This window comes from Anomaloglossus baeobatrachus, chromosome 4 (genome assembly GCF_048569485.1).
Source record: "Anomaloglossus baeobatrachus isolate aAnoBae1 chromosome 4, aAnoBae1.hap1, whole genome shotgun sequence".
NCBI classification, from domain to species: domain Eukaryota; kingdom Metazoa; phylum Chordata; class Amphibia; order Anura; family Aromobatidae; genus Anomaloglossus; species Anomaloglossus baeobatrachus.
In genome coordinates this window covers 678489062-678516718 of record NC_134356.1, presented here as the reverse complement: position 1 = coordinate 678516718, position 27657 = coordinate 678489062, and the positions used below count along the sequence as shown (strand labels likewise).

General features: G+C 49.8%; 1 long non-coding RNA gene and 2 other non-coding genes across 3 annotated transcripts in view; all 3 read right to left on the bottom strand.

Annotated features, from left to right (window-relative positions):
* The window catches only part of LOC142302117 (uncharacterized), a 76061-nt gene that overhangs the window by 32522 nt on the left and 15882 nt on the right, over window positions 1–27657 (bottom strand). The window lies entirely within an intron of this gene.
* TRNAG-GCC (transfer RNA glycine (anticodon GCC)) lies at window positions 222–292 on the bottom strand. The gene has a single exon. It is a non-coding gene; the product is annotated as a tRNA-Gly (tRNA).
* Window positions 8181–8251, bottom strand: TRNAG-GCC (transfer RNA glycine (anticodon GCC)). Its single transcript has one exon. It is a non-coding gene; the product is annotated as a tRNA-Gly (tRNA).

Here is a 27657-nt window from a genome sequence, read left to right as displayed (position 1 = left end):
GATCAGCCAGTGACCAGGCAGTGATCGTGGAGGTACAGTGCAGGAACATTAGTTGTTAAGTGACCTAAAAATATGACGTACCAGTATGTCATAGGTCATGAAGGGGTTAAAATAGCCTCTGTTATAGTAGCAAAAAGTGATTACTAATTAAAAGGGATTTTATTAAACCTGTCCTATAAATGAAAATTATTTTCCTTAAAACTGTGGGGAAAAACAGATCTTGCATTGGCCGGGAATCGAACCCGGGCCTCCCGCGTGGCAGGCAAGAATTCTACCACTGAACCACCAATGCTTGATGATGCTATTGTTATCAGGCCTGGAAAACATACATCCTGCAGGCCACCAAAGGGTTTGCTGTAACCTCTAAACATGTCTTGCAGACTCCGTACCCTGTTTTCTATGTTCAAATGTATTTGGTTTCAGATGTGAATACACTGAGCACTGTGCCACTGGGACTGGAGCAGAGGAGCTCACACTATCCCCTGTGTGCAGCAGCGTGATGAGGTCAGTACTCTGTGACCTCATCACACTGCTGCTGGCACAGACGCAAAGAGGCGGCAGAGATGGCGTGGGCAAAAGTAAGTGGTTCCTCAAGGAGCCGAAGATTAAATGCCTTACCATGGATGAGGGGATGAGGGGGGATACTGAGGGTCAATTGTTAAAGGGGGCACAGTTTTGCCTGTGGTGGTTACTGTGTATGCATGCAGCTTGTGGGGTACTGTGTGTGTGTACTTTTTAAAGGGGGACCCTGTGTGTGGGGGGGATAGTATTTTACAGATTGTCAGTGTGGGGGGAATATTATGGAGAGGGGTAGTATACTGTCAGGTCCTCACCAGAGTCTGCTGATGCGACTTCTGTTTTGGTCACCAGGCGCTGCCGTATTCCCACCATGGACTGTACTGGTGATATGAGAGGAGTCGGTGCCAGTGACTCTGATGGGCGCAGGCTGCGCTCATCCACTAAGCTGGGTTTCCCTGGGACCTGCAGTACCACTGGCTGACTGTAGGTGGTGTGTGTCTTCCAGCTGAAGTTACCACCATTCAGCTACAGCCAAAAGGAAGACACCTCACCCTGCTAATCCCCCCTCCTGTCTGCTGGTCGCTGCCAGAGTTTTGTATTCCTGCTTGTGTCTGGTTCCAGCTCTGTTCTGACTATTGATCCTTGTCTTTTGACCCCTGCCTGCTCTCTGACTACTCTCCTGCCTGCCGTTTTTGTATCTCGCTGCCATTCTGGTTTTGACCTCTGCCTGATTTCCTGACTACATTCTTGTCTCCCAATTTTGTCCCTTTTCTGTATCTCCTGGTTTAACCCTGCTTGACTACTACTCTTCTTGGGATTGCAGCCTTCCACAGGTAACGATCTCCAGGGCCCTCTAATAATTCCAAATCCTTGTATAGGGGTTAAACGATTTCAGGGTTCTCGGGATCCTGCTTAGTGAGCGGCTTTCCTCTAGCCTGTCCGTGGCAACCATCCTGAGACTGTAGTTCCAGGCAGGCGTCACATATGTGTTGTGCTAGAAGCACATCTCTTATTTGTTCAGGGGTACAGTATGGCAGATATTTTATTTCTGGGGCAGTATAATGATACTTTTATTTTTAAAGGCAGCAACCATGTCGGTAAATACTGCTAAAGATGGAGAAGACGGAGACAAGTTGTGCAAATGAATTTCATAATGGCATCTGTGCTAAATGGAAACAAAAGGATGAGAATGACTCCAATCAGAGAAGATGTCATCTATAATGTACCTGGATGTAAATGTTTATCATTTTTCCAGTGTCTCATCAGTACTATGGTTCCTTTATGGTCCACAGTCTGATGATGACTAATAGCCCCCAGCATCTCCTTACCATTGTTAAAGGCATACTAGGAGCTGTCATACAAAACAATTATACATGGGGCTGACCTGACATTACAATTGATTGCTGTACTAAGCTTAGTGATTTGGTCATGTACTGACAGTAGTTCTGGCGCTGCACTCTTGTATGGATGGTGGTTCTGGAACTTCATTCATGTACTGATGGTGGTTCTGCAGTTGCATTCTTGTACTGGTGGTGGTTCTGACGCTGTGTTCATGTGCTGATGGTGGTTCTGATGTTGCATTCATGTACTAGTGTAGTTTTGGTACTGTATTCATGTACTGACAGTGCTTCTGGTGTTGCATTCTTGCACTAACGGTGGTTCTGACGCTGTATTTATGTACTGACTGTGGTTCTGGCACTGCATTCATGTACTAACGGTGGTTGTTGCTCTGCAGTCATGTACTAACAGTAGTTCTGATGCTGCTTTCATGTACAACAGTGGTTTTGGCGCTGCGTTCATGTGCGGATCATGGTTCTGACTTTGTAGACATGTAGCATTCCAAAACATACTTCATAGCTATGTTAATACTTAAAAGTTAGAATTTTGAGAATATGAGGATGATTTGGTTAGACCCTGTTCCAAAAACTCAGTGTAAGGGCGGCTTTGCACGTTGCAACATCGCACTTGCGATGTCGGTGGGGTCAAATCGAAAGTGACGCACATCCGGCGTCACTTTCGACATCGTTGTGTGTAAATCCTAGATGATACGATTAACGAGCGCAAAAGCGTCGTTATCGTATCATCGTCGCAGGCTCCGACTTTTTCATAATTACCCTGCCGCGACAGGTACGATGTTGTTCCTCGTTCCTGCGCCAGCACACATCGCTGTGTGTAAAGCCGCAGGAGCGAGGAACATCTCCTTACCTGCCGCCGGCGGCTATACAGAAGGAAGGAGGTGGGCAGGATGTTTACATCCTGCTCATCTCCGCCCCTCCGCCGCTATTGGCCGCCTGCCGTGTGACGTCGCTATGACGCTGCACGACCCGCCCCTTTAGGAAGGAGGCGGGTCGCCGGCCAGAGCGACTGTCGCAGGGCAGGTGAGTGCATGTGAAGCTGGCGTAGTGATAATTTTCGCTACGCCAGCTATCACAAGATATCGTACCTGCGACGGGGGCAGGGACAATCACGTGCGACATCGCAGCATCGGCTTGCGATGTCGCAACGTGCAAAGCCCGCCTAAGTTAGTGTTTTGTCACACTTTTTTTTTGAGCAGAAACTGAGCATATTCTCTCCAAATTCTCCTCAAATACTCAAAACGTGGTTCAGGTGCTGTATTATTGTACTGATGGTGATTCTGGTGATGTATTAATAGAAGTATCCCTTTAAAATTTTGCGGCTCTTGGGATTGATTCAGTTTGGAAATGCAAACCTTATAACCAAGAAATGCTGTGCACCCCTAACTTAAATAAATTAGCGACGAATGTTGAAAAGTCATGTTATGAATGTCATGAAAGAACTAAGTGACATGGAGAATGTGTTGAAAGAACTGAGTAGAACCTAAAGGGCTAGAAAATAAGAAAATAGAAAGGACATGTAGATTTCCCAGGGGCTTCCACCACCTTTGAGACCTAATGGGACTCCACAGCAGACCCTCACTGGTGACCTTTCTTTAAAAGAACAATGCATTCTCAGTTTAACCAAATATACATTTTGTATGGCCACCATAATAGAATTTTTGGCTCAAAGTCCCATAGACTTGAGTGGACCCTATGCTCTAATAAAGGGTCAGTCATTAGTGTGATATCAGGGGCTGCCAGAATTTTTGCCCAAGGATCTCCATTAATTCCAGCTTCATGGCTTATCGATAGAAGCCCAGACTCTTGGTCTTTTGCCCTGGTAACAATGCAACATTCACACTCAGCAAATCACAACCCTTCAATGGGGCCAAGTTGGATGATGAATGACTAGAACACGCATCACGTAATATTTTTTTTTGTTTTATATGTGCATCCTTCATTTATTTATTTTTTATTAACTGTTGTTCTTGGCTGCCAAAGTCAAAGTCGAATGTTGAGCAGTCGGAGTCTTATTTTTCTTTTTTAACCTTTTTTTTTATTCATTTTTTGTTTTATTTTTCCTTTAAGTAAATTCACTGTTTTCCATAGATTTCAGATCGGTTTTCACTTTACAGTGGAGGATGTGAAATAAATTAAAATTGGAAAGTGGAGGGTTATTGTAGACTCCTGTGTGCTGTGGAAATCAATGAAAAATGATGATGTGACAGAACTGTGAGTCGCTTCATGTACTTTGCACATCCAGGAATGTGAAATTACTGACTGAAAACAAAAGGGAACCTGTCACCAGATTTGGGGCCTATAAGCTGCGGCCACCACCACTGGGCTCTTATATACAGCATTCTAACATGCTGTATATAAGAGCCCATGTTGCTGTGAAGAACATAAAAAAACACTTTATAATACTCACCTAGGAGGTCATTCTGGTGGAGACTGGTCAGATGGGTGGTGCCATTCTCCGGGACCGACGACTCCTCTTTTGGCCGAAAGAGGAGGCGCCGGTCCTGGAGAACAGTGCCACCCAGTTGATCAGTCTGCACCGGAATGACCTCCTAGGTTAGTATTATAAAGTGTTTTTTATGTTCTACACAGCGGCCTGGGCTCTTATATGCAGCATGTTAGAAGACTCTGTGTGCAGCACTATGATGAAGTCAGTACTCTGTGACCTCATCACACTGTTGCTGGCACAGACAGCAGAGACAGCGCATGCAAAAGTAAGTGCTCCATCAAGGAACCGAAGATCAAAAGCCCTTTTGTGGCTGAAAGGGGTGTCTGTGAGGGCACATAATGAAGGGACAATTGTGAAAGGGAGCTCAGTTTTACCTGTGTGGGGTACTGTGCATGCGTGCTGCCTGTGGGGGGTACTGTGTATGTGTACTTTGGAAGGGAAGACTGTGTGTGTGGATATTTTACAGAGTGTCAGTGTGGATGGGATATTATGGAGAGGGGCAGTGTGTGGAGGATATTTTGTGCAGGACGCACAGCAATTATATATTCAGGGGTACAGTATGGGAGATATTTTATTTCTGTGGCAGCATAATGATACTTTAATATTTAAAGGCACCATGTCAGGAAATGCTGCTGAAGATGGAGAAGAGGGAAGATGGAAAGGGGCTGTGACCATGAATTTCATAATGGAATCTGTACTACCTGGAGGCAAAAGGGATGAGACTCAAATCAGAGAATGTCATCTATAAGGTACCTGAATGTAAATGTTTATTTGCCATTTTTCCTGTGTCTCATCAATACTATGGTTCTTGCATGCTCTGCAGTCTGATGATGACTGATAACTCCCAGCATATGCTTACCATTATTAACCCCTTAACGACCGCGGGCCGTAAAATTACGTCCTAAATGACATAATCTTACTGCCCGCGGTCCTCCGGCGGCAGCATGCCGCGATCGGCACACATCTCAGCTGATTTTCACAGCTGAGATGTGTGCCTGCTAGGCACGAGCAGAATCGTTATCTGCTCGTGCCGATTAACCCCTTATAATGGCGCTGTCAATACATGACAGCGCCATTATAAGCGCAATCGCGGTAAAGTTTTACTTACCGCCGAAACCGGAAGTCACGTGACGCGATCACGTGACTCCCGATAGTTGTCATGGTAGTACAGGGTCATGTGATGACTCCTGTACTACACATGAATTGGTTTCACTTTCGCTGTGCCCGGGGCACAGCAAAAGAGAAAGACAGCGTATCTGCTGTTTACAGCCTTCCAGCTGTGATCAGCAGATACTGCAGAGCGATCGGAATGCTGATCGCAATAGCCCCCTAGGGGGACTAGTAAAATAAAAAAAAAAAGTAAAAAAATAAGTTTTAAAAAATTAAAAAAAAACAAAAAAACCTAAAAGTTCAAATCACCCCCCATTCGCCCCATTGAAAATTAAACGGTTAAAAAAATAAAAAATATACACACATTTGGTATCGCCGCGTTCAGAAACGCCCGATCTATCAAAATATAAAATCAATTAATCTGATCAGTAAACGGCGTAGCGGCAAAAAAATTCCAAACGCCAAAACGACGTTTTTTTGTCGCCACAACTTTTGCGCAAAATGCAATAAGAGGCGATCAAAACGTAGCATCTGCGCAAAAATGGTACCGTTAAAAACGTCAGCTCGAGACGCAAAAAATAAGCCGTCATTGAGCCTAAGATCCCGAAAAATGAGAACGCTACGGGTCACGGAATATGGCGTAAAACGTGCGCCACTTTTTTCGGACAAACTTCCGATTTTTTTTTAACCCCTTATATAAAAGTAAACCTATACATGTTTGGTGTCTACGAACTCGCACTGACCTGAGGCATCACACCCACACATCAGTTTTACCATATAGTGAACACAGTGAATAAAATATCTCAAAAATCATAGTGCTATCGCACTTTTTTTGCAATTTTTCAGCATTTGGAATTTTTTTGCCATTTTCTAGTACACAATATGGTAAAACTGATGGTTTCATTTAAAAGTACAGCTCGTTCCGCAAAAAATGAGCCCTCACATGACCATATTGACTGAAAAATAAAAAAGTTACGTCTCTCAGAAAAAGAATGGCGAAAAAAAAAAACGGAAAGCGAAAAATCGGCCGGTCGTGAAAGGGTTAAAGGCATACAATTATACATGGGGCTGACCTGACATTACAATTGATCGCTGTACTAAGCTTAGTCATTTCATCATGTACTGATGGTGGTTCTGGTGCTGCATTCTTGTACTGACGGTGGTTCTAGTACTGCATTCATGTACTGACTGTGGTTCTGGAGTTGAATTCATGTACTGATGGTGGTCCTAGAGATGCAGTCTTGTACTGGAGGTTGTTCTGACACTGCATTCATGTTCTGACGCTGCATTCATGTACTGACAGTGGTTCTTGCTCTGCATTCATGTGCTAATAGTAGTTCTGATGCTGCTTTCATGTACAAACAGTTGTTTTGGCACTGCATTCATGTACGGACAGTGGTTCTGATCTTGTAGTCATGTGGCATTGCAAAACGTACTTCAAGGCTATGATAAAACCTAAAAGTCCATAAACTTTAGAGTTTTGAGATTATGAGGATGATTTGGTTAGACTCTGCTCTAAGAACACAGTTTAAGTTAGTGTATGGTCACACTTATTTTTTTGGAGCAGAAACAGCATAATCTCTTCAAATCCTCCTCAAATACTCAAAATGTGGTTCTAGCGATGTATTAATGTGCTGATGGTGGTTCTGGTGATGTATTTATATAAGCATCCCTTTATATTTTTGTGGCACTTGGGATTGGTTCAGTTTGTCAATACAAACCTTGGACCAAAAAGATGTTGTGCACCCCTGACAAACAAATAAGTGATGGATGTTGAAAAGTCATGCTATGGATGTCATGAAATAACTAAGAGACATAAAGAATGGGTTAAAAGGACTGAGTAGAACCTAAAGGGCCAGAAAATAGAAAAGAAATGTAGATTTCTCAGGGTCTTCCACCACCTTTGAGACCTAATGGGTTTCCACAGCAGATCCTCAGTGGTGACCTTTCTGTAAAAGCACAATGCACTCTCAGTTTAACCAAATATACATTTTGAATGGCCACCATAAGGGAATTTTTGGCTCATAGTCCCATAAACTTGAGTGGACACAGCCCTATGCTCTAATAAAAGGTCAGTCATTAGGGTGATATCAGGGGCAGACAGAATTTTTGCCCAAGGATCTCCATTAACCCCAGCTTCATGGCTTATCGATAGAAGCCCAGACTCTTGGTCTTATGTCCTTTCACACTCAACAAATCATAACCCTTCAATGGAGCCAAATTGGATGATATATGATTAGTACGCGAATCTCACCCCTTTAAAAATTTGAAATGTAATCATTTCTTTCTTTGATAGGTACATTCTTCATTTATTTATTTTTTTACTAAATGTTGTTCTTGGCTGCCAAAGTCAAAGTTGAATATTGACGAGTCAAAGTCTGATTTATGGGGTTTTTTAATCTTTTTTTATTCATTTTTTTTATTTTATTATTCAATTTTAGTTCCTTTGCATAAATTCAGTGTTTTCCATAGATTTCAGATCGATTTTCACTTTACAGTGAAATTACTTAAAATTGTAAAGTGAAGGGTTACTGCAGACCCCTGTGTGTCATGGAAAGCAATGGAAAATGATGATGTAGCAGAACTGTGAGCCGCTTCATGTACTTTGTGCATCCAGGAATGTGAATTTACTGACTTAACCGTTATTACATATTATGGAAACTATGGCTAGGAAATAAAAATAATAGTTTATGGTAACAGTCAATTATATTACGATAAGTAATATCTTTTATAAAAAAAAAAAGTGTTGCATTGGCCGGGAATCGAACCCGGGCCTCCCGCGTGGCAGGCGAGAATTCTACCACTGAACCACCAATGCTTGACTTTTCACTCTCTTGCTATTATTCTAAATAAACGCAGACTGTTCAAAAAAACATGTTCTTGATATAACATCATAAAAAGAGTCAAATAAAATAATGCCAGATACTACTGTAAATTAAGTACTAATTTTCCAATAATTTCCTCTATAAGAAGCCGGATTATAGCAGGAAATTCTTCTATTATAGTAGTTATATTCTTGTTCATAGGGGCAGTATTAGAGTAGTAATATTCTTGTTTATAGGGGCAGTATTGTGGTAGTTATATTCTTGTACATAGGGGCAGTATGATATAGTTATATTCTTGTATATAGGGGGCAGTATTATAGTAGTTCTATTCTTGTACATAGGGGCAGTATTATAGTAGATATATTCTTGTACATAGGGGCAGTATTATAGTAGTTATATTCCTGTACATAGGGGCAGAATTATAGTAGTTATATTCTTGTACATAGGGGCAGTATTATATAGTTATATTCTTGTACATAGGGGCAGTATTATAGTAGTTATATTCTTGTACATAGGGGCAGAATTATAGTAGTTATATTCTTGTACATAGGGGCAGTATTATAGTAGTTATATTCTTGCACTCCGGGGCAGTATTATAGTAGTTATATTCTTGGACATAGGGGGCAGTATTATAGTAATTATTTTCTTGTACATAGGGGGCAGTATTGAGGCGCCCCTGGGCTTCAGTCGCCACAGGGTATTGCATCTCAATTAGGGTACGTTGCTCATTCCGGGTAAGAAGAGGTTAATCACTGGTGTTTTTCACTTACACAACATCCAGTGAGTCAGACAGTTACACAATTCAGGAAGCCAGACAGAGAGGGAAATTCCCAGTTGCTGGAACAAACACTGGTGAGTCACCAGAAAGGTGGGGGCTGCACTGAGGGAGTAGGAACACACAAACAGTTTCATTTTAGAATAGTCTGAGACTCTGAAGAACACGGTCGTAGGAGAGAGTACTTCAGAGATTCTCCTGCTAGAACCGGGCAGACTGGAAAAGGGCGAGAGGCAACCGGTGGAGCTAGTGAGACATAGGAGAACATGGTAGCTGGAGGTCGAGCCAAACCGTTCCCACAGTGCTGGTGCTAGACAGGGTGCAGAGCCCTAGGGTGGGACATATTCCACATTGGACCACCAGAATCTGCAGCAGATGGGGATTCCAAGTCCCATCGCCCACTACCCATTTTCCCGGAGCACAGTGACACATAGGGTATGGGGTCAAGATCACGGTCAGGTCCCATGACGAATCTGCGCCACCTGAATACGAGATGGGACACTTTACAAGAACACCGGGGTCCCCAAGTTGCTTCAAGCCACATAGAACCACAAGTAAGCACAGAGGAGGAGGGTATCACACTCCATAGACACCGGTGATTGCTTCTGATTTACCCGGGACTGGCTGGAGCTCATCACAGCGGAGTGCGGCACCACTGGGGCATCTTACGAACTGTGAGTAAAAAGAACTTTGAACCACAGCCCCGTTGTCGTCCTTGTCATTGCCGGTGCCGGTGCCCCGCGCTTCGGCGCCACCAGCCCTCATTTCTCTGGGGCTCGCTCCACCTGTGGGGAGCGATACCATGTGTGCTGTAATTACAGTCTGCCATGGAGGACAGCAACAGCAGCGGCAGCTAATCCTTGGCTGCATACCGCAGGTGGCGTCACGACAAACATCAAACATCCACCTCATCATTCCCCTTTTATTATGGACACCTTAATAAATAAAATAAATAAATCTTTATTTTATATAGCGCTAACCTATTTCTCAGCACTTTTGTGGCGCCCTGGACAAGCCAGGATGTCACAGGTACTACAACAACACACCCCACACCCCGGTTAGGGACACCGAAGTCAAACAAAAATCCTTGTTGCCTCCCTCCAGGGGCTGATGTCCACACCAGGGGGTGGAACCAGGCTGTTGGCCCCACCCACCGAGGAGTTCACAGTCCTGGAGGCAGGAAAAGGAAGTGAGGGGAGAGGAGTTTTTGAGTTTGAGGAGGAGAGTGAAGTGGTAGTAGAGGAGACTGACCGTGTCCGGGTGCGTGGCCCGTGCACATACAGCAAGGTTGGCAGACGGTGGTGACCGTCTGCAGGAGAGGCTGATTGAGGTGAACCGTAAGGACCGGGGACGGGCGGTGGCCCGCCGGTACTGGATCGGGGCAGCGAAGAGAAGCCAGCACCATTCGGCAGGGCTACGGACCCCGACCAGGCTAGGAGTCACCGTAAAACCGGTCAAATCCGTTAGCGAAGGGAACCTCCAGGGTTTCCCAGCAGTCAAGACCCGATTGAAGGCAACAGCTCAAACCGTGAGGGGAAATACAGTCACCGCCAAGGCTACAGTTCCCAGGGCCAGAGCCTGCGGGCAAAAGGGGCTCCCTCAGCATCCATCCAAGCTGGGGAGCGGGTTACCGGTGGGAAGCCATTGGAACCGTGAACATAACACAGGTGCAGGGAAAGGCAGTCACCACCAACCTGCCGGGAGAACAACCGCAGTCGTCTGTGAGACCCATCCATCCAGCTGTTTGTTTTACCGGAGACTTTGCATTCATCATTGGCTGAGTGAGTACCACTGTGCCGTGCGGCACCGCGCTGTCCCCGCACCTCACCAGGCCCCCTAACCCGCCTGCCATCCCTCCCTCACCGGGTCCCAGGACAACCAACCCCCCTACCCACGGAGGGGAGAAAACAACATCCAAGCTGCTCCCGGGATCCCTGTCCAGAGCAGCGGTGGTGCCACAACCTCACCACAACTGTGGGTGGCGTCACGGACAATATCCCTAAACCAAACCACCCCCTTTCACTCACGGGCGAGGAGTGTCGCTCGAGTCCCCGGGATCCGGCCCACCGCTCGAGCCACCGAGCAGCAGCAGCCGGACCCGAGCGGTGGGTGAGCGCAGCGTTCCCTCCCCGCGACACTTTACATACATGAGGAACACTGTCCCCATTGGGGCTCACAATCTAAATTCCCTATCTGTATGTCTTTGGAGTGTGGAAGGAAACTGGAGAACTCAGAGGAAACCCACGCAAACACGGGGAGAACATACAAACTCCTTGCAGATGGTGTCCTTGGTGGGATTTGAACCCAGGACCCCAGTGCTGTAAGACTGCAGTGCTAGCCACTGAGCCACAGTGCCGCCCAAACCTCGGGGTATGAAGCCGGGCAGGGCCATCCGTGACATCCCCGGAACCGACATCACTGGCCTGGCTGCTAGTAAGGTTAACCCCCTGCCCCCTAGGTGCCACAGTATTATAGTAGTGTATTCTTGTACATAGGAGCAGTATTATAGTAGTTATATTCTTGTACATAGGGGACAGTATTATAGTAGTTATATTCTTGTATATAGGGGCAGTATTATAGTAGCTATATTCTTGTACATAGGTAGGAATTATAGTAGTGATATTCACGTCCATAGGGGGCAGTATTATAATAGCTTTATAGCAGTTCTAATTTTGTACATAGGAAACATGATGTTACCTCTGACAGCGACACCTTCAGTTTCAATCAGTGCTCTGTACAGATTAGTGCTGTTGCTGCGTTACCATTTTTGCTATTGCATGTATCCTACCCAACATTTCTAGCTGATCCTATATATTTACAGTGTTTTTAATCATTTTGAAAAAATGCATCATAATACACAAAAAAATAGCACTGACACTGGTCATGGAATTCCAAGAGAAGGAAAAAAAAACATATCAAGGCTAAAAATTCATATTTGATGGCAGCATCACATGCAATGTTAGCACCAGCCGTGCTGTCAATACTACCATGTGCATGTCATAATTGCCCTCCTTTTCTCCTTGAATGCATATTAGTTTGTGCCGCGGGCGGAGGAGGGGACGCTGCGCTCACCCACTGCTCGGGTCCGGCTGCTGCTGCGGCTGCTGCTCGGTGGTGGCTCGAGCGGTAGGCCGGATCCCGGGGACTCGAGCGAACGTTCCTCGCCCGTGAGTGAAAGGGGGTGGTTTGGGTATTTAGGGATATTGTCCGTGACGCCACCCACGGTTGTGGTGAGGTTGTGACACCACCGCTGCTCTGGACGGGTATCCCGGGAGCGATGACAGGGAGCAGCTTGGATGTTGGTTCTTTCCTCCTTGGGTAGGGGGTTGGTTGTCCTGGGGCCCGATGAGGGGTAGGGATGGATGGCAGGGGGGCTACGGGGCCTGGTGAGGTGCAGGGTCGCGGGGGCAGTGCTGTGCCACACAGCACGGTGGTACTCACTCAGCCAATGACGAATGCAAAGTCTCCGGTAAAACAAACGGCTGGATGGACGGGTCCCACAGACGGCTGCGGTGTTTCTCCTCCCGGCAGGTTGATGGTGACTGCCTTTCCCTGCACCTGTGTTTTGTGTACGGTTCCAATGGGTTCCCACCGGTAACCCGCTCCCCAGCTTTGATGGGTGCTGAAGGAGCCCCTTTTGCCCGCAGGCTCTGGCCCTGGGAACTGTAGCCTTGGCGGTGACTGTGTTTCCCTCTACGGTTTGAGCTGTTGCCTTCAATCGGGTCTTGGCTGCTGGGAAACCCCGGAGGTTCCCTTCGCTAACGGATTTGACCAGTTTTACGGCGACTCCTAGCCTGGTTGGGGTCCGTAAGCCCTGCCAGATGGTGCTGGCTTCTCTTTGGTCACCGGTCCGGTACCGCCGGGCCACCGCCCATCCACGGTCCTTACGGCTCACTCTAATCGGCCTCTCCTGCAGACGGTCACCACCGTCTGCCAACCTTGCTGTTCCGTCCGGGCCACATACCCGGACGCTGTCAGTCTGCTCCTTTACCACTTCACTCTTCACTTCCCTAACTGAACTGCCACTGTTTTCCCGCCTCCAGGACTGTGAACTCCTCAGTGGGCGGGACCAACCGCCTGGCCCACCCCCTGGTGTGGACATCAACCTCTGGAGGAAGGGAACAAGGATCTGTGTTTGGCCTCGGTGTGCCTAACCGGGGCATGGGGTGCGTTGGCGCAGCACCTGTGATGCCCTGGCTTGTCCAGGGCGCCACATTCCCCCTTAGTAAAATGCAGACCGTCCGCGGGCTGCCCGTCCATCACCGGTTTTATTTTCACAAACTGAAAAAGATAAAACGGTAAACATACATAACAAGCATTTTTTCAATCTTCCCACATCGGGAGGTACATTACTTAAACGTTGCTAACGGTAACTGCTTCTGCTCTCTCCCACCCAAGCAACTTGGCCGTGATGCTGCCCCTAAGCAAATGGGCAGCACCCCTTGACCCCAGTCCAGCACCAAGTTGCCCGAGCCGGTTCTGTCTCTTTTAGGGGACCCACGTCCATGGGAAACCCCTGAACCCCCGGAGGATCGCCACCGGTTGCGGTAGTGGCGGCCTGGGCCATCTCTTTCCTCCAGGCCCATCCTCCAAATCAGCCTCTCCGGAGGCGGTAACGGTATAAGCCAACAAAACATTTTTATTTACAGACCACAAGTTCGTGGTTGCCCTGCAAGTTCTCGGGCTTGTCCGTAGCAGTTTCTACGCACGGTTTGCAAACAGTCCCCATGGGGACAACAGTTGCCGGCAACAACCGGTTCAAATCAAGTTAGTCAATCAGGTAACATCTTCGGCTTATTCTTTCTTATCATTTTCAACTTTCAAACGGTACTTTGGTGGTCCCAACGGGGACAACTTGCAGCGGGGCTCCGCTGCCATCACTCTGACTCCTCGGTGTCAGCTGGGGGAGGGGGCTCGGTAGATACTCGGGCCTTTTGACTGCCCCTCAGCTTCGCATCCAACGCAAACCACCCCCTCTCCCCGCAGTGCCGGGTGTACTGCACCAAGTCTCCCGGCATCAGGTTGTGGCCCGGGTGATCCTCTGGCAAATGGGCATTGACGTCCCGTCGGGCCACAAAAACTTCGGCCTCCAGGCCCGGCTCATAGATAAAACCATAGCCCCGACGGACGTCAAACCTCCTCACTTGTCCTTCATAGAGCGGGCCCCGGACACGGAAGGTCGCTTGGCGGAGGCTTTCTTTTTCCCGAATCGTGCGGGCCACCAGCTTCGCCTTCTTTCTCTCCCTCTCGGCAATCTCCGGGCCCAGCGGTGTCGGCTCCCTGTCCCAATACGGGGCTGCTGCGAGCCCCGGCACATGGGTCGGGCCCCGCGAGACCTTCTGGACACTGCCCACCACTGGCAATCTGGATAAAAAAGGTCACGCGGTGACTTGGCCTGGGGTGCTGCCTTGCAGCGGCAACCCGGCGCAACCTCAGCCGAGGTGTGGGGGATGGGCGCAGGGGTCCTCTTCCCCTGGGCCTCCTGCACGGAGCGGCCTGTCGGCACCGGCTCAGGGGAAGTCTCCGGAGGTACCTCCGGTTCAGGCTTCGGCACCTTCCACGGGAGCAGTTCCGATCGGTCACGGCCTCCGGCTGCAGGCTGGTCCGCCTGGGCGGATGGGCTGGGTACCGCTAACGGTGATGGTGGTAGCGGGCCTAGTGGCGGGGTAGTAGCAGCCAACATGGGTAGTGGGGGAGGTAGCAGGGCGAGCGGGCATGGACCGGGTCCCTCGGCCGCGATGACCGACCCACTAGGGGTACAGGGGCATGGGTCACCTACCCTCCCTTCCAAAACTCCCTCCTCCTCGCGTCTCCGTCCGGTCGCCACCACCTCCGCCATGTCGGCCTCCCACTCCTCCAAGAGGAGTTGCATCTTGACCTGCAGCCGCTGCTGGAGCTGGGTGGTCCGGACCTCCACCCACGCCGCGGTTCCAGGCCCGGGGGCTACGGTGCTGCGGGACGGCATGTACATCGCTCCGGCGGCCTCTTCCAGGAACCAACAACAAGATGGCCGCAGGGTCCTGGCGTCCCTGCTTTTATAGCCGCGGGCTACATGCGGCCAGACGCCATCAGTCCCCCTTAGTCTTTTTCCGGCTCCTCCTCTACAGGGGCGGGGTTTTGTCTTTCGCGCCTCCACTGCTCGAGGAGACGCTCGAGCGGGGATTTTTCGGCCCAAAATGGCGGCTTCTCAAATTTTTCGGCCGGACACCTCCGGCGGTCACAAGGCGCACCTCTACCAGACGGCAGAGCGGTAAGATTCTGTTCGTGACGCCAAGTTGTCGCGGGCGGAGGAGGGGACGCTGCGCTCACCCACTGCTCGGGTCCGGCCGCTGCTGCTGCTCGGTGGTGGCTCGAGCGGTGGGCCGGATCCCGGGGACTCGAGCGGCGTTCCTCGCCCGTGAGTGAAAGAGGGTGGTTTGGGTATTTAGGAATATTGTCCGTGACGCCACCCACGGTTGTGGTGAGGTTTTGACACCACCGCTGCTCTGGACGGGGATCCCGGGAGCGATGACAGGGAGCAGCTTGGATGTTGGTTCTTTCCTCCGTGGGTAGGGGGTTGGTTGTCCCGGGGCCCGATGAGGGGTAGGGATGGATGGCAGGCGGGCTACGGGGCCTGGTGAGGTGCAGGGTCGCGGGGGCAGCGCTGTGCCGCACGGCACGGTGGTACTCACTCAGCCAATGACGAATGCAAAGTCTCCGGTAAAACAAACGGCTGGATGGACGGGTCCCACAGACGGCTGCGGTGTTTCTCCTCCCGGCAGGTTGATGGTGACTGCCTTTCCCTGCACCTGTGTTTTGTGTACGGTTCCAATGGGTTCCCACCGGTAACCCACTCCCTAGCTTGGATGGGTGCTGAAGGAGCCCCTTTTGCCCGCAGGCTCTGGCCCTGGGAACTGTAGCCTTGGCGGTGACTGTGTTTCCCTCTACGGTTTGAGCTGTTGCCTTCAATCAGGTCTTGGCTGCTGGGAAACCCCGGAGGTTCCCTTCGCCAACGGATTTGACCAGTTTTACGGCGACTCCTAGCCTGGTCGGGGTCCGTAAGCCCTGCCGGATGGTGCTGGCTTCTCTTTGCTCACCGGTCCGGTACCGCTGGGCCACCGCCCGTCCACGGTCCTTACAGCTCACTCTAATCGGCCTCTCCTGCAGACGGTCACCACCGTCTGCCAACCTTACTGTTCTGTCCGGGCCACACACCCGGACGCTGTCAGTCTGCTCCTTTACCACTTCACTCTTCACTTCCTTAACTGAACTGCCACTGTTTTCCCACCTCCAGGACTGTGAACTCCTCGGTGGGCGGGACCAACCGCCTGGCCCACCCCCTGGTGTAGACATCAGCCCCTGGAGGAAGGCAACAAGGATCTGTGTTTGGCCTCGGTGTGCCTAACCGGGGCGTGGGGTGCGTTGGCGCAGCACCTGTGATGCCCTGGCTTGTCCAGGGCGCCACATTTGCACAAAGCTTCTGCTCATTTCCAGAAGAGTGTGTGGACATTTTACCCATTCTTACCTGGTTAAGATGAAGAATAGCCACCACAATTTGTAGAGACAGAGCGGTATGATTGAGACACCGGCTGATTTGCAAAATTTAAGCATGAAGGAGTTTACCACTGCATAGGTTTCAGCATCTGTATGTGCAACAGGCGGTGAGATTACAAGGAGATGGACTTGGTGCTGCGTTCTCCCCTGAAGATACCAATCACGTTATTGTTATGTGAAGTGTGTTGTATAACAATGTAGTTTGTGGTTGTGATGACAATAGGGTAAGAAATGGTTAAAGGGAACCTGTCATCAGAAATTTTGCTTTAAACCTAAAAGTTTCCCCCTCTGCAGCTCCTGGGCTGCATTCTAGCAATGTTCCTGTACTTTTTGTGGCCCCTTTTAAACCAAATTAAATACTTGTGAGACTGTGACCGGGGTTATCTATGACGGCCGGTATGTCTCGCCCCGGTTGTGCTCACTCCATGATAGAAAGTAACTCCACTCAGGGGTTAATGCTGTTTCCCTACAAGCTGAAAGAAGGGTTAAAAGGAAACAGGAACAAGGGCGGGGGTTGCCGAGTGTGAGGGAGTGAACACAACTCCCTGAGTTCTCTGCCGGAGAGGCACATGTGTACTGTTGTGGACTTTTGTTTGGATATTAAACCGTGTGCTGTGACCCTTGGTGCCTGGATCCCGTGTCTTCTGCTGCGCAGCCGACCACGCTACCTCACATATGGTGGAGAATCGGCGGGCATGCCAGCCCGGTGAGGTGTAGCTTCCATTTCTGGTGACCCGGTAGCACATGTCCTGGATTCAAGCAGCTATACTACAGCCCAAACCCGGCGACACCATGGAGGAAATACTAAAGCAGCAGCAACAGATCAATGCACACCTGCTCCGGTCGTTGGATCATCAGCAGCAATCTTTGAAATTGCAGGAACAAAGGCACCAAGAACAGATGGTTCTCCTGGCCAATTCGATCCGTGCCGGACCGGCAGCAACAACCCCGGGACCGGGTGACGACGGCAGCGTCCGGAAAGCGGTGAGACAAGCGTTGCAAAAGATGACCCCGGGGGATGATGTGGAAGCGTTCCTGGCGGTGTTTGAGCGGGTGGCCGAGCGGGAAAAGCTGCCGACCCCCCAGTGGGCTGAGGTATTGTCGCCCTATCTGACGGGGGAGCCCCAAAAAGCGTACCTGGACCTCTGTACCGAGGACGCCATAGAATATGCGACTTTGAAAGCCGAAATACTGGCTCGGTTGGGGGTGAATACCTATGTACGGGCTCAGCGGGTAAATCAGTGGTTCTATGAGGAAGCCAAACCCGTACGCTCCCAGGCCTATGACTTGTTGCATCTCGTAAAAAAGTGGTTGCAGCCTGACACTCTGAGCCCGGCGCAAATGGTGGAAAGGGTAATAGTTGATCGTTTTGTGCGCACTTTACCCGTCACCATTCAACGGTGGGTAGGACAGGGCGACCCGAGTACCCTGGACCAATTAGTGTCCCTGGTAGAACGGCATGTGGCTACGCAGGACTTGATACGGGACACTGAGACTTTGCGTACCGCCCGTCGGTCCGGCCCCTCCAAGCCTAGGGCCAAGGACCCACCGCCGACACCGGTGCAGGAGTCCGCTACCGTCCCGTCTGAGGCCGCGCCCGCCGTCCCTGAGGTCCGGAAGGTTCTGTACCCCAAACGACAACTCGTCAAGGGGGTTTCCTTCCCTATTAGATGTTGGCGGTGCCAGCGGGTGGGACATATGGAAGCCCAGTGTCCACTCACCACGGAGCCCATGGATTGTGGGGTTACCCGGCGGGGTTCAATGTATGCTCAGGTGGTGTGTACCGCTGACCTGGTCTCCCCAGAGACTGAGCCCCACTTGTGCCAAATACAGGTGAATGGATGTCCGGTTACAGGCTTGTTGGATTCCGGAAGCTTAGGGACCCTTGTGCGATCAACCCTAAGGGCTAAAGTAAAGGCCACAGGACGTACCGTGGGGGTGGTTTGCATACATGGGGACCGCCGAGACTATCCTACGGGGATTGTCACCATCACAGCACCTTGCGGTCAGGTGCAACATGAGGTGGGACTTATTAACACTCTTCCCTATGATGTGATCCTAGGAAGGGATCTACCCTATTTTTGGACTTTATGGAAGGGACCTCCTAAGTCCCCTCAGATATTGGTCAGTCCGGGACCTGAGCCCTACAATCCTGAATCCGGGACGCCTGCCGTAGGGGTTCCCATGATAGGGACAGAATGTGAACCTGATAGGTCGCCCCTAGAGGTATTGGCAGGAGAGGCTGAGACGGTCGAGCCCATCCCGGAGTTGGAGGCGTCCCCGGATACGTTTGGGACAGCCCAACTCCAGGACCCTACATTAATACATGCCCGGAGTCGGCTGACAGTAGTTGACGGGGTGGCACAGCTGCCCGGTGCCCAGGTAAGGTACCCCCATTTCGCTCTTAAGCAGGATTTACTCTACCGGGTAGATGAAATACGGAGCGTGGGGGTAGAGCAGTTGGTGGTGCCCCAGCCGTATCGCCAGTTGTTCCTCGACTTGGCTCATAAACACCTGATGAGTGGCCACCTAGGGGTCAAGAAAACGCAGGAGCGAATATTGCAAAGGTTCTATTGGCCCGGGGTCTTTGGGGAGGTAAAACGGTTCTGCGAAACCTGCCCGGAGTCTCAGCTTACCGCACCCCTGACCCACTTTCGCAGTCCGTTGGTACCGTTACCCATTATAGAAGTCCCTTTTGAACGGATAGGGATGGATCTGGTGGGGCCCCTCGTAAAGTCTGCTCGAGGGCACCAACACATCCTAGTGATTGTTCACTATGCCACCCGGTATCCAGAGGCGATACCTCTCAGACATACTGCGGCGAAGCTTATAGCTCGGGAGTTGTTTGCTGTGTTCTGCCGGGTGGGGTTGCCCAAGGAGATCCTTACGGATCAGGGGACCCCATTCATGTCTAAAGTGACCAAAGAGCTATGCCGGCTACTCCAGATCAAGCAGTTGCGTACGTCTGTGTATCATCCTCAGACGGATGGGTTAGTAGAACGATTCAATAAAACCCTGAAAACCATGCTCAAAAGGGTGATCTCCAAAGACGGGAAAGACTGGGATATGATGCTTCCCTATTTGATGTTTGCCATACGAGAGGTGCCACAGGCATCCACGGGGTTTTCGCCTTTTGAGTTGTTATACGGGCGACATCCCCGGGGATTGTTGGACCTGGCAAAGGAAACATGGGAGCAAGAGCCCACCCCCCATAAAAGTGTGATTGAACACATTTTAGGAATGCAGAACCGCATAAGCGCGGTCATGCCAATTGTGAAGGAGCATTTATAGGAGGCTCAGGCCGCGCAAAGCGGCCGCTACAATAGACAAGCCACCGTGCGGACCTTTAAACCCGGGGATCGGGTGTTGGTTTTAATCCCCACGGCGGAGAGTAAATTCCTGGCTCAGTGGCAAGGCCCCTACGAGATAAAGGAAAGAGTCGGGGTGGTCAACTATAAGGTATTGCAGCCCGGTAGGCGGAAACCTGAACAAATATACCATGTCAACCTATTAAAACCTTGGCAGGAACGGGAAAGCCTGATGGTTGTTTTTTCCCCATCTCCCTCCTCTTCGGGTCGTTCACATCTGGCTCCAGCGACCTCCGGAGAGGACGAACCAGAAGTAAGGATTGGAGAAGCCCTCACCAAGACACAGAGGCGAGAGGCCAGACGGCTGGTTCAGCGGAACCCCGATGTTTTCTCCGAGCTGCCTGGTAGGACCAGTCTGATACGACATGATATTGTCACCGAGCCCCACCTGAAGGTACGCCTGAAGTCATACCGCGTGCCGGAGGCTCGAAGACAAGCTATATCAGAGGAAGTGAAGACAATGCTACGCCTGGGGGTCATCGAAAAATCCCGGAGTGAATGGGCTAGTCCCATTGTACTAATACCAAAACCCGATGGCTCCTTAAGGTTCTGCAATGACTTTAGGAGATTGAACGAAATATCCAAGTTCGATCTCTACCCCATGCCCCGGGTGGATGAGCTGATTGATAGGCTGGGACAGGCGCGATATTTCACCACGCTCGACCTGACCAAGGGGTACTGGCAGGTGCCACTGACGGAGTCCGCCAAGGAGAAAACCGCTTTTGTTACGCCGGAGGGTCTCTTCCACTATGTTGTCTTGCCTTTTGGGTTACATGGCGCTCCGGCCACGTTCCAGAGGTTGATGGATTTGGTGCTGGAACCCCACCAGGCGTATGCATCAGCGTACCTTGATGACATCATTATTTACAGCTCCGAGTGGCAGACCCACTTGGAACAGGTACAAGCGGTGGTGAACGCGCTTCGAACAGCCGGATTGACAGCCAATCCCAAGAAATGTGCGTTGGGACTCACGGAAGCCCGCTACTTGGGCTACGTGATAGGCCAAGGAGTGATTAAGCCCCAAATTAACAAGGTTGAGGCGATCCAGAAGTGGCCTAGACCCCTGACCACGAAGCAGGTTAGGGCCTTCCTGGGTATCGTGGGGTACTACAGGAGGTTTGTAAAAGATTTTGCGGGACTATCAGCCCCCTTGATGGACCTTCTCAAAGGCAAGAAGTCCGTCATGGTGCGCTGGACTCCGCAGGCCGAGGACTCCTTCCGGGCCCTGAAGGGGGTTCTGTGCGGACAGCCCGTTCTTGTCAACCCTGATTTCCGGAAGGAGTTCATAGTACAGACTGACGTCTCTGAAGTCGGCCTGGGGGCAGTGCTGTCTCAGGTGGTTCAGGGGGAGGAACACCCCGTCACCTTCTTAAGCAGGAAGCTCACCCCTCCCGAGCGGAATTACAGCGTAGTGGAGAAGGAGTGCCTGGCGATCAAGTGGGCCTTGGAGTCCCTACGCTATTACCTGCTGGGACGGCAGTTTCACTTGGTGACTGATCACTCTCCGCTGGTCTGGATGAGGTCCGCCAAGGAACGGAATGCCCGGGTTATCCGGTGGTTCCTTTCTCTGCAGAACTTCCGGTTTACGGTTGAACACCGGGCCGGTAGGTTGCAGGGCAACGCCGATGCCTTGTCCCGCGGCCCGTGTTTGATGGCAGGAGTTCAACCCCGCACGCTTGAACTGAGGAGGGGGTATGTGAGACTGTGACCGGGGTTATCTATGACGGCCGGTATGTCTCGCCCCGGTTGTGCTCACTCCATGATAGAAAGTAATTCCACTCAGGGGTTAATGCTGTTTCCCTACAAGCTGAAAGAAGGGTTAAAAGGAAACAGGAACAAGGGCGGGTGTGCCGAGTGTGAGGGAGTGAACACAACTCCCTGAGTTCTCTGCCGGAGAGGCACATGTGTACTGATGTGGACTTTTGTTTGGATATTAAACCATGTGCTGTGACCCTTGGTGCCTGGATCCCGTGTCTTCTGCTGCGCAGCCGACCACGCTACCTCACATACTTTATAAACTTGTACCTTTTGCTATGTAAATTTTGTAAATCGTCCATGGGGGCGGGCTCTCTGCTGACCGTTGCTGTTCCTCCAGCAGACTTACGCCGCCCCCCCAACGCTGAATTTCATATCTCAGGACGCCGCCCCTGGGCGCCCGTGGTCCCGTGCATGCGCTGTGCGACTGTAGCGGGACTGTGCACTGTGTGCACGTGTGACGTTTAGCAAGAAGGGGTAGGGCTGCACAGCTAGAATCAAGCAAAATCAAGAGGTGATTGTGCAAGCCTACCAAAGCCAAACATGTATAGAGAAACAAGAAGTAGGCAAGGAGCACTCAACTCACCAAATAAGAACAATAATAACAAAGATTTTTAATTCAAAAATTTATTTATAATCATATGAGTGCAAAACACCATAAAACCAATTAAAAACAAGGACATCTGTCCCATAGACTCAGTGCATAAATGTAAACGCTAAAGATATAATATTATAAATATAGCAGTACAATAGCAATATATGAAACAAGGATGTTACCCCATGAGCCCAATCTTATAGTGCCAAGACAATCAAACGGCAAAATACAATCATACCAGTACAGAAACAGGGAACAAGGGTATATGAATGAAGATCACAATAGCCCTGAAAGACCAATATTCCCTAATAGCAATACTGCACCCAGAAAAATATCAAAGAGGTTCAGAGGGGATAACACCTATCTTTAGAATAAAGCGTAAGTCATGGAAAGTGTCAAAAAGAGGTACCAGCCCGACGCGTGTCGCTCAACAGAGCTTCATCAGGGGAGGTAGTGAATCTAGAAAGAGAGCACACATATAAATACAGAGTATAATTAACATAATGAAGTACCGGTGTGGCAGCAAGTCAGGCTGTGTGATCGATATCAGCATGAAGGGCGAGCAGGAAGTAGGTCAGAGTGCAGCCACCAGAGGCTCCCTCCAGCCATCCGAAATAAGACAGAAATACAGCGCATGCGCAAAAAACGCCAGAACGCCAGTGATTGCGCAACCATAAACAGCTTCCCCCAGCAGCGCAATGGATGTAAATACGCATGCGCCATACATAATACACAGTGAGCAAAGTGTCCTATTATGCAGGCGCTGATGATCACAGCATCGTGCGTACATAGATGTTAGGTAGCGGCAACACATGGAGTTGCAGAGCAAAGGTAATTGTTACTATGGCACATGGATCCCTGATCAATTGAAATCGATAACAATTTGTCCAAGGCTATAATAGCCATGCATTTATCAATGAGACAGGTAAAGACACAACTCATCAATAAAAGGGTAAATGGACAATAACAATATGAGACATTAGTCAGAGTGATTTCAAAAAGCCCCAGAACTCCGTTTTTGGAGGAGAAAAAAAAAAAATTATATATAAACAGATATCTATGTATGCATGAACAATATTAGAATATCAATAATATGAGCCATCACAAATAGAGAACACTTGTCAATGGGACAGATGTCAAACAAAAAATATATATAAACAGATATCTATATATACATGAACGATATTAGAATATCAATAATATGAGCCATCACAAACAAAAAAAAAAACAAAAAAAAAAAAAAGTTTTTTCCTTTTTTTTTTTTTCCCTTTTTCTCTTTCCTTTTTCTTTTCTTCTCTTCTTTTCCTTACATAACAATAATATATATAGGCCTTTATACAGCACACATTCACATACTGTGGTAGATGGAACATAACTTTCACTTTGAAAAAGAAGAGAAGCAAAATAGCTTCCAAACAAAGTGGACCAGAATGTCTGCCCAAAGCATCCAGCTGTAATTGGAGATGTCCTACGGCCACTGTGTTGTTTCATAAGGGCTATAGGAAGAGAATGTCCAAGAAAAAGTCCCACTAAATAGACGGCATTCAGTGCTGAAGGAGCCAAGCCACATCCATAGTCAGTTCATCCAGCTATTCAGAGGAGATAAGAGGGTCCAAGGGATCCAAGGCTTCATTGCAGAGCTAGTTGAAAGGAAAGACCCTCCAGAGAAGGGAGGGAACATAATAATGCCTAAACTAGAGGGTCTTTCCTGGATGTGTGCTGTATAAATGCCTATATATATTATTGTTATGTAAGGAAAAGAAGAGAAGAAAAGAAAAAGGAAAGAGAAAAAGGGAAAAAACTTTTTTTTTTTTGTTTGTGATGGCTCATATTATTGATATTCTAATATCGTTCATGTATATATAGATATCTGTTTATATATATTTTTTGTTTGACATCTGTCCCATTGACAAGTGTTCTCTATTTGTGATGGCTCATATTATTGATATTCTAATATTGTTCATGCATACATAGATATCTGTTTATATATAATTTTTTCTTTTTTTTTTTTTCTCCTCCAAAAACGGAGTTCTGGGGCTTTTTGAAATCACTCTGACTAATGTCTCATATTGTTATTGTCCATTTACCCTTTTATTGATGAGTTGTGTCTTTACCTGTCTCATTGATAAATGCATGGCTATTATAGCCTTGGACAAATTGCTGTTATCGATTTCAATTGATCAGGGATCCATGTGCCATAGTAGCAATTACCTTTGCTCTGCAACTCCATGTGTTGACGCTACCTAACATCTATGTACGCACGATGCTGTGATCATCAGCGCCTGCATAATAGGACACTTTGCGCACTGTGTATTATCTATCGCGCATGCGTATTTACATCCATTGCGCTCCTGGGGGAAGCTGTTTATGGTTGCACAATCACTGGCGTTCTGGCATTTTTCGCGCATGTGTGGCGCCCCAGGACCTGGTCGCCACAACAGCATTGCCCTTCCAAAGGGTTAATGCTGAGCCTGGAGGTAATTGGGAGGTCCATTGGCCAGCAAGATTAACATCTAACGCAGTTCTCCCTCCGGCCAGCAGGGGAGCTCTGAACCTGGAATTCCAGGGAGCATTCCTCAAGTCTGACCTGAGGGAGGAAGTAGTAGTCAGTCTGTAGAGAGAAGTGATAGCGAGCAGACGCAGAGTGTGCTGTCCTGTGGATCTGGGGCCTAGAGCTGGAGCAGCTTGGCCCAGGGAAGCAGGAGTAGCAGAGAGGCAGAGAAGAGACTCGGACATCGGAGTCTGTGGCCACCAGGGCTTAAAATATTCCCTGGTAGCCGAATCCGAAGGGCAGGATAGCTGCAAGCACCTGGCCCATAAACAGCCCGAAGGTACAGCTGCAGCATCAGGGCCCGGTGAGGACTCCAGCAGAGAAGCACCAGAGAGGGCCTGCGCAGCCTACCACAGAGGGAAAGGGACGTACCACCGGTCCCAGCAGCGAGAGGGCCATTGCTAGATCCAGAGAGCAGGGTCCTATCATAGTAAAGAAAAGAACAGGACTAGGCCTCATACTCAGCTGGCCAGAAAGATCACCCCAAGTACTTCCAGGCCGACCGGATCCCCTTCACCACCTGTGACGGTCTCCCAGGACTGGACTGTCCTTAAAGTAAAAGAGGAGAAGGTAAAGAAACTGTTGTTTGTGACTGGTTCTTTCATTGCCTGTCGGCCCTGCACCGTGTTATTCACACAACACCATAGACTTTCACGAGCACTAACAGTGTCCCCGGGGCACCGCTCCACCTGTGGGGAGCAGTACCACCATTGCTGCCGTACCATCACCCCGGAGGCCTCACACAGCAGTGGCGGCTTAATAGCCGCAAACCACAGGTGACGTCACGAAACAAATACTTTAATTGCTCCCAAGTCACCAGCCATATTTAAACTGACACCCACCAGGGCCACGGAGTCGGGCCCCGCCACCACTGACGATCCCCGGACTAGTCCGGCCCGGCACCGGGTGTCCCATAGCCCTGGGGTGGGCGAGTCAACTTTGGCGTCACGAACAGGATTTCGTGCCCGGTCCCCCCGGGTACTGTGCGCCTGCAGAAACTGTGCTTAAAAGACTGTGTTACTGTTTGCAACCTGCCGCCGCCATTAGCCTCGCTGAGCGCAGGAAGAAGGGGGGCGTGCCTGACAAAGAGCGCGAAGGGAGCGCGCCATCAGAGCAGAGCGCCGTTAACCCCGTGCTACCCGGAAGAGATTGTAAAAAGAAAGCGGAGCCTGGTAAGGTTCACTAAGGGGGAGGAAGATGTCCGACACCGAGGGAGAGCCGGTGGCTGTAGTAGTTCAAGACGCAGCAGCACCAGCCGATGTAATCCCAGTCGCCGTCGCCCCGGCCCACGCTGTAGCGCCGGTAATGCCGATCACAATGCCGTACATCCCGGGAGCAGAATGGCTGCCGCAGTACTCCGGGGAGTCCCATACCCTGAGCGACTTCAGAGAAAGGCTGCACAGCTTGTTCATAGTGTATCCGCAGACTGAGAGCCAGAAGGTGGGCATATTAATGGGGCAGCTAGCCGGCGCGGCCCAGCGTGAAGTGAAGTCCTGGCCTGACACAGATAAAGGGACAGCAACCCAGATACTGGCCAAGTTAAAGAGTACTTTTGACACCCGCACCGCAGCAGAAATAAAGATGAGATTCTTTGGGTGCAAACAACGGGCCACAGACAGCATAAGGGACTATGCCTTAAACTTGCAGGAGGCCCTGAAAGCAATTAAACAGGTGGACCCAGAGAGTGTACGTGAAGAAGACAAACTCCTAACTGAGCACTTCATAGAGGGGCTCCTGTAAGATGCCCACAGGACACAGCTGCGTATCATGGTCCTGCAGAACCCTGCTCTGGACTTTGCAAAGTTTAAGGACCAGGCCATCCGGGTACTGAGAGAATCTACACCGAATGACCCAGTACCCCTCCGGCCTCTTGCTATCACGTACCCAGGGGTGGTGCCTGCAACACGAGCCGCTGCAGGGGCTGAGGCGCAGTCCCTGGATAAGGATCCCGCTGCAGAGCTCAGACAGCAGGTCCAGGAGCTGACCAAGACTGTAGCTGCCCTTGCCAGGACCGTGCAGTCTCTACAAGTGACCCCATCGCCTGCAAGAATCGAGTTGGCCTCCAGCCCCGATGACATCCCATGGATGCGACAGAGGAGGATTCCGCCGACCCGAGGAAAAGATACAGACTGGTATGATTCAACGGGACAACCGATCTGCCGCCGCTGCAGTCAGGTGGGCCATATTGCAAGACACTGTCCTTTAAATGGGCCGAACCTGGGGCCAGGAGCCAACCCCCAGGTGTAAGGAAGCCCGGCTCAATCCCCAGCCGCAGCAAGTATGTGGGAGGACGACCGGTCCTTCCTATTGTGCTGGATGGGATCCCGTTGAATGCCCTCCTGGATACGGGGTCCCAGGTAACAACCATCCCTTATAAACTGTACAAAAGATATTGGGCTGATTCAGACATTGACCATGGCCCAGATGATGATTTAACAATTGTGGCCAGTAATGGTCAGCCCTTACCTCAAATTGGGTATAAAGAAGTAACCATTAAAGTGGGGCGGGTAGAATTGCCATGTCAGGGGATGATAATTGTAGATATTTATCGCAAAGAATTTGACCCACTGCTAACCATTGGTACAAATGTGATAGAAAATTGTATTGCCGAAGTGATAATTTTGTTGCAACAGGCGTCTGAAACTGCCAGCTCCAGGCAGCAGCATGCCCTACAGAGGGAGATCAGAGCCCTGATGAGGAGGCAGCAGGTAGAGCTGGCCGGAGGAGAAATTGGCAGTGTGAGGGTAAGTGACCCCCTCCCCATTGCAATACCCCCAAGAAGTGAAATGTTGATATGGTGTCGGGCAGCAATAGGCCTCAAG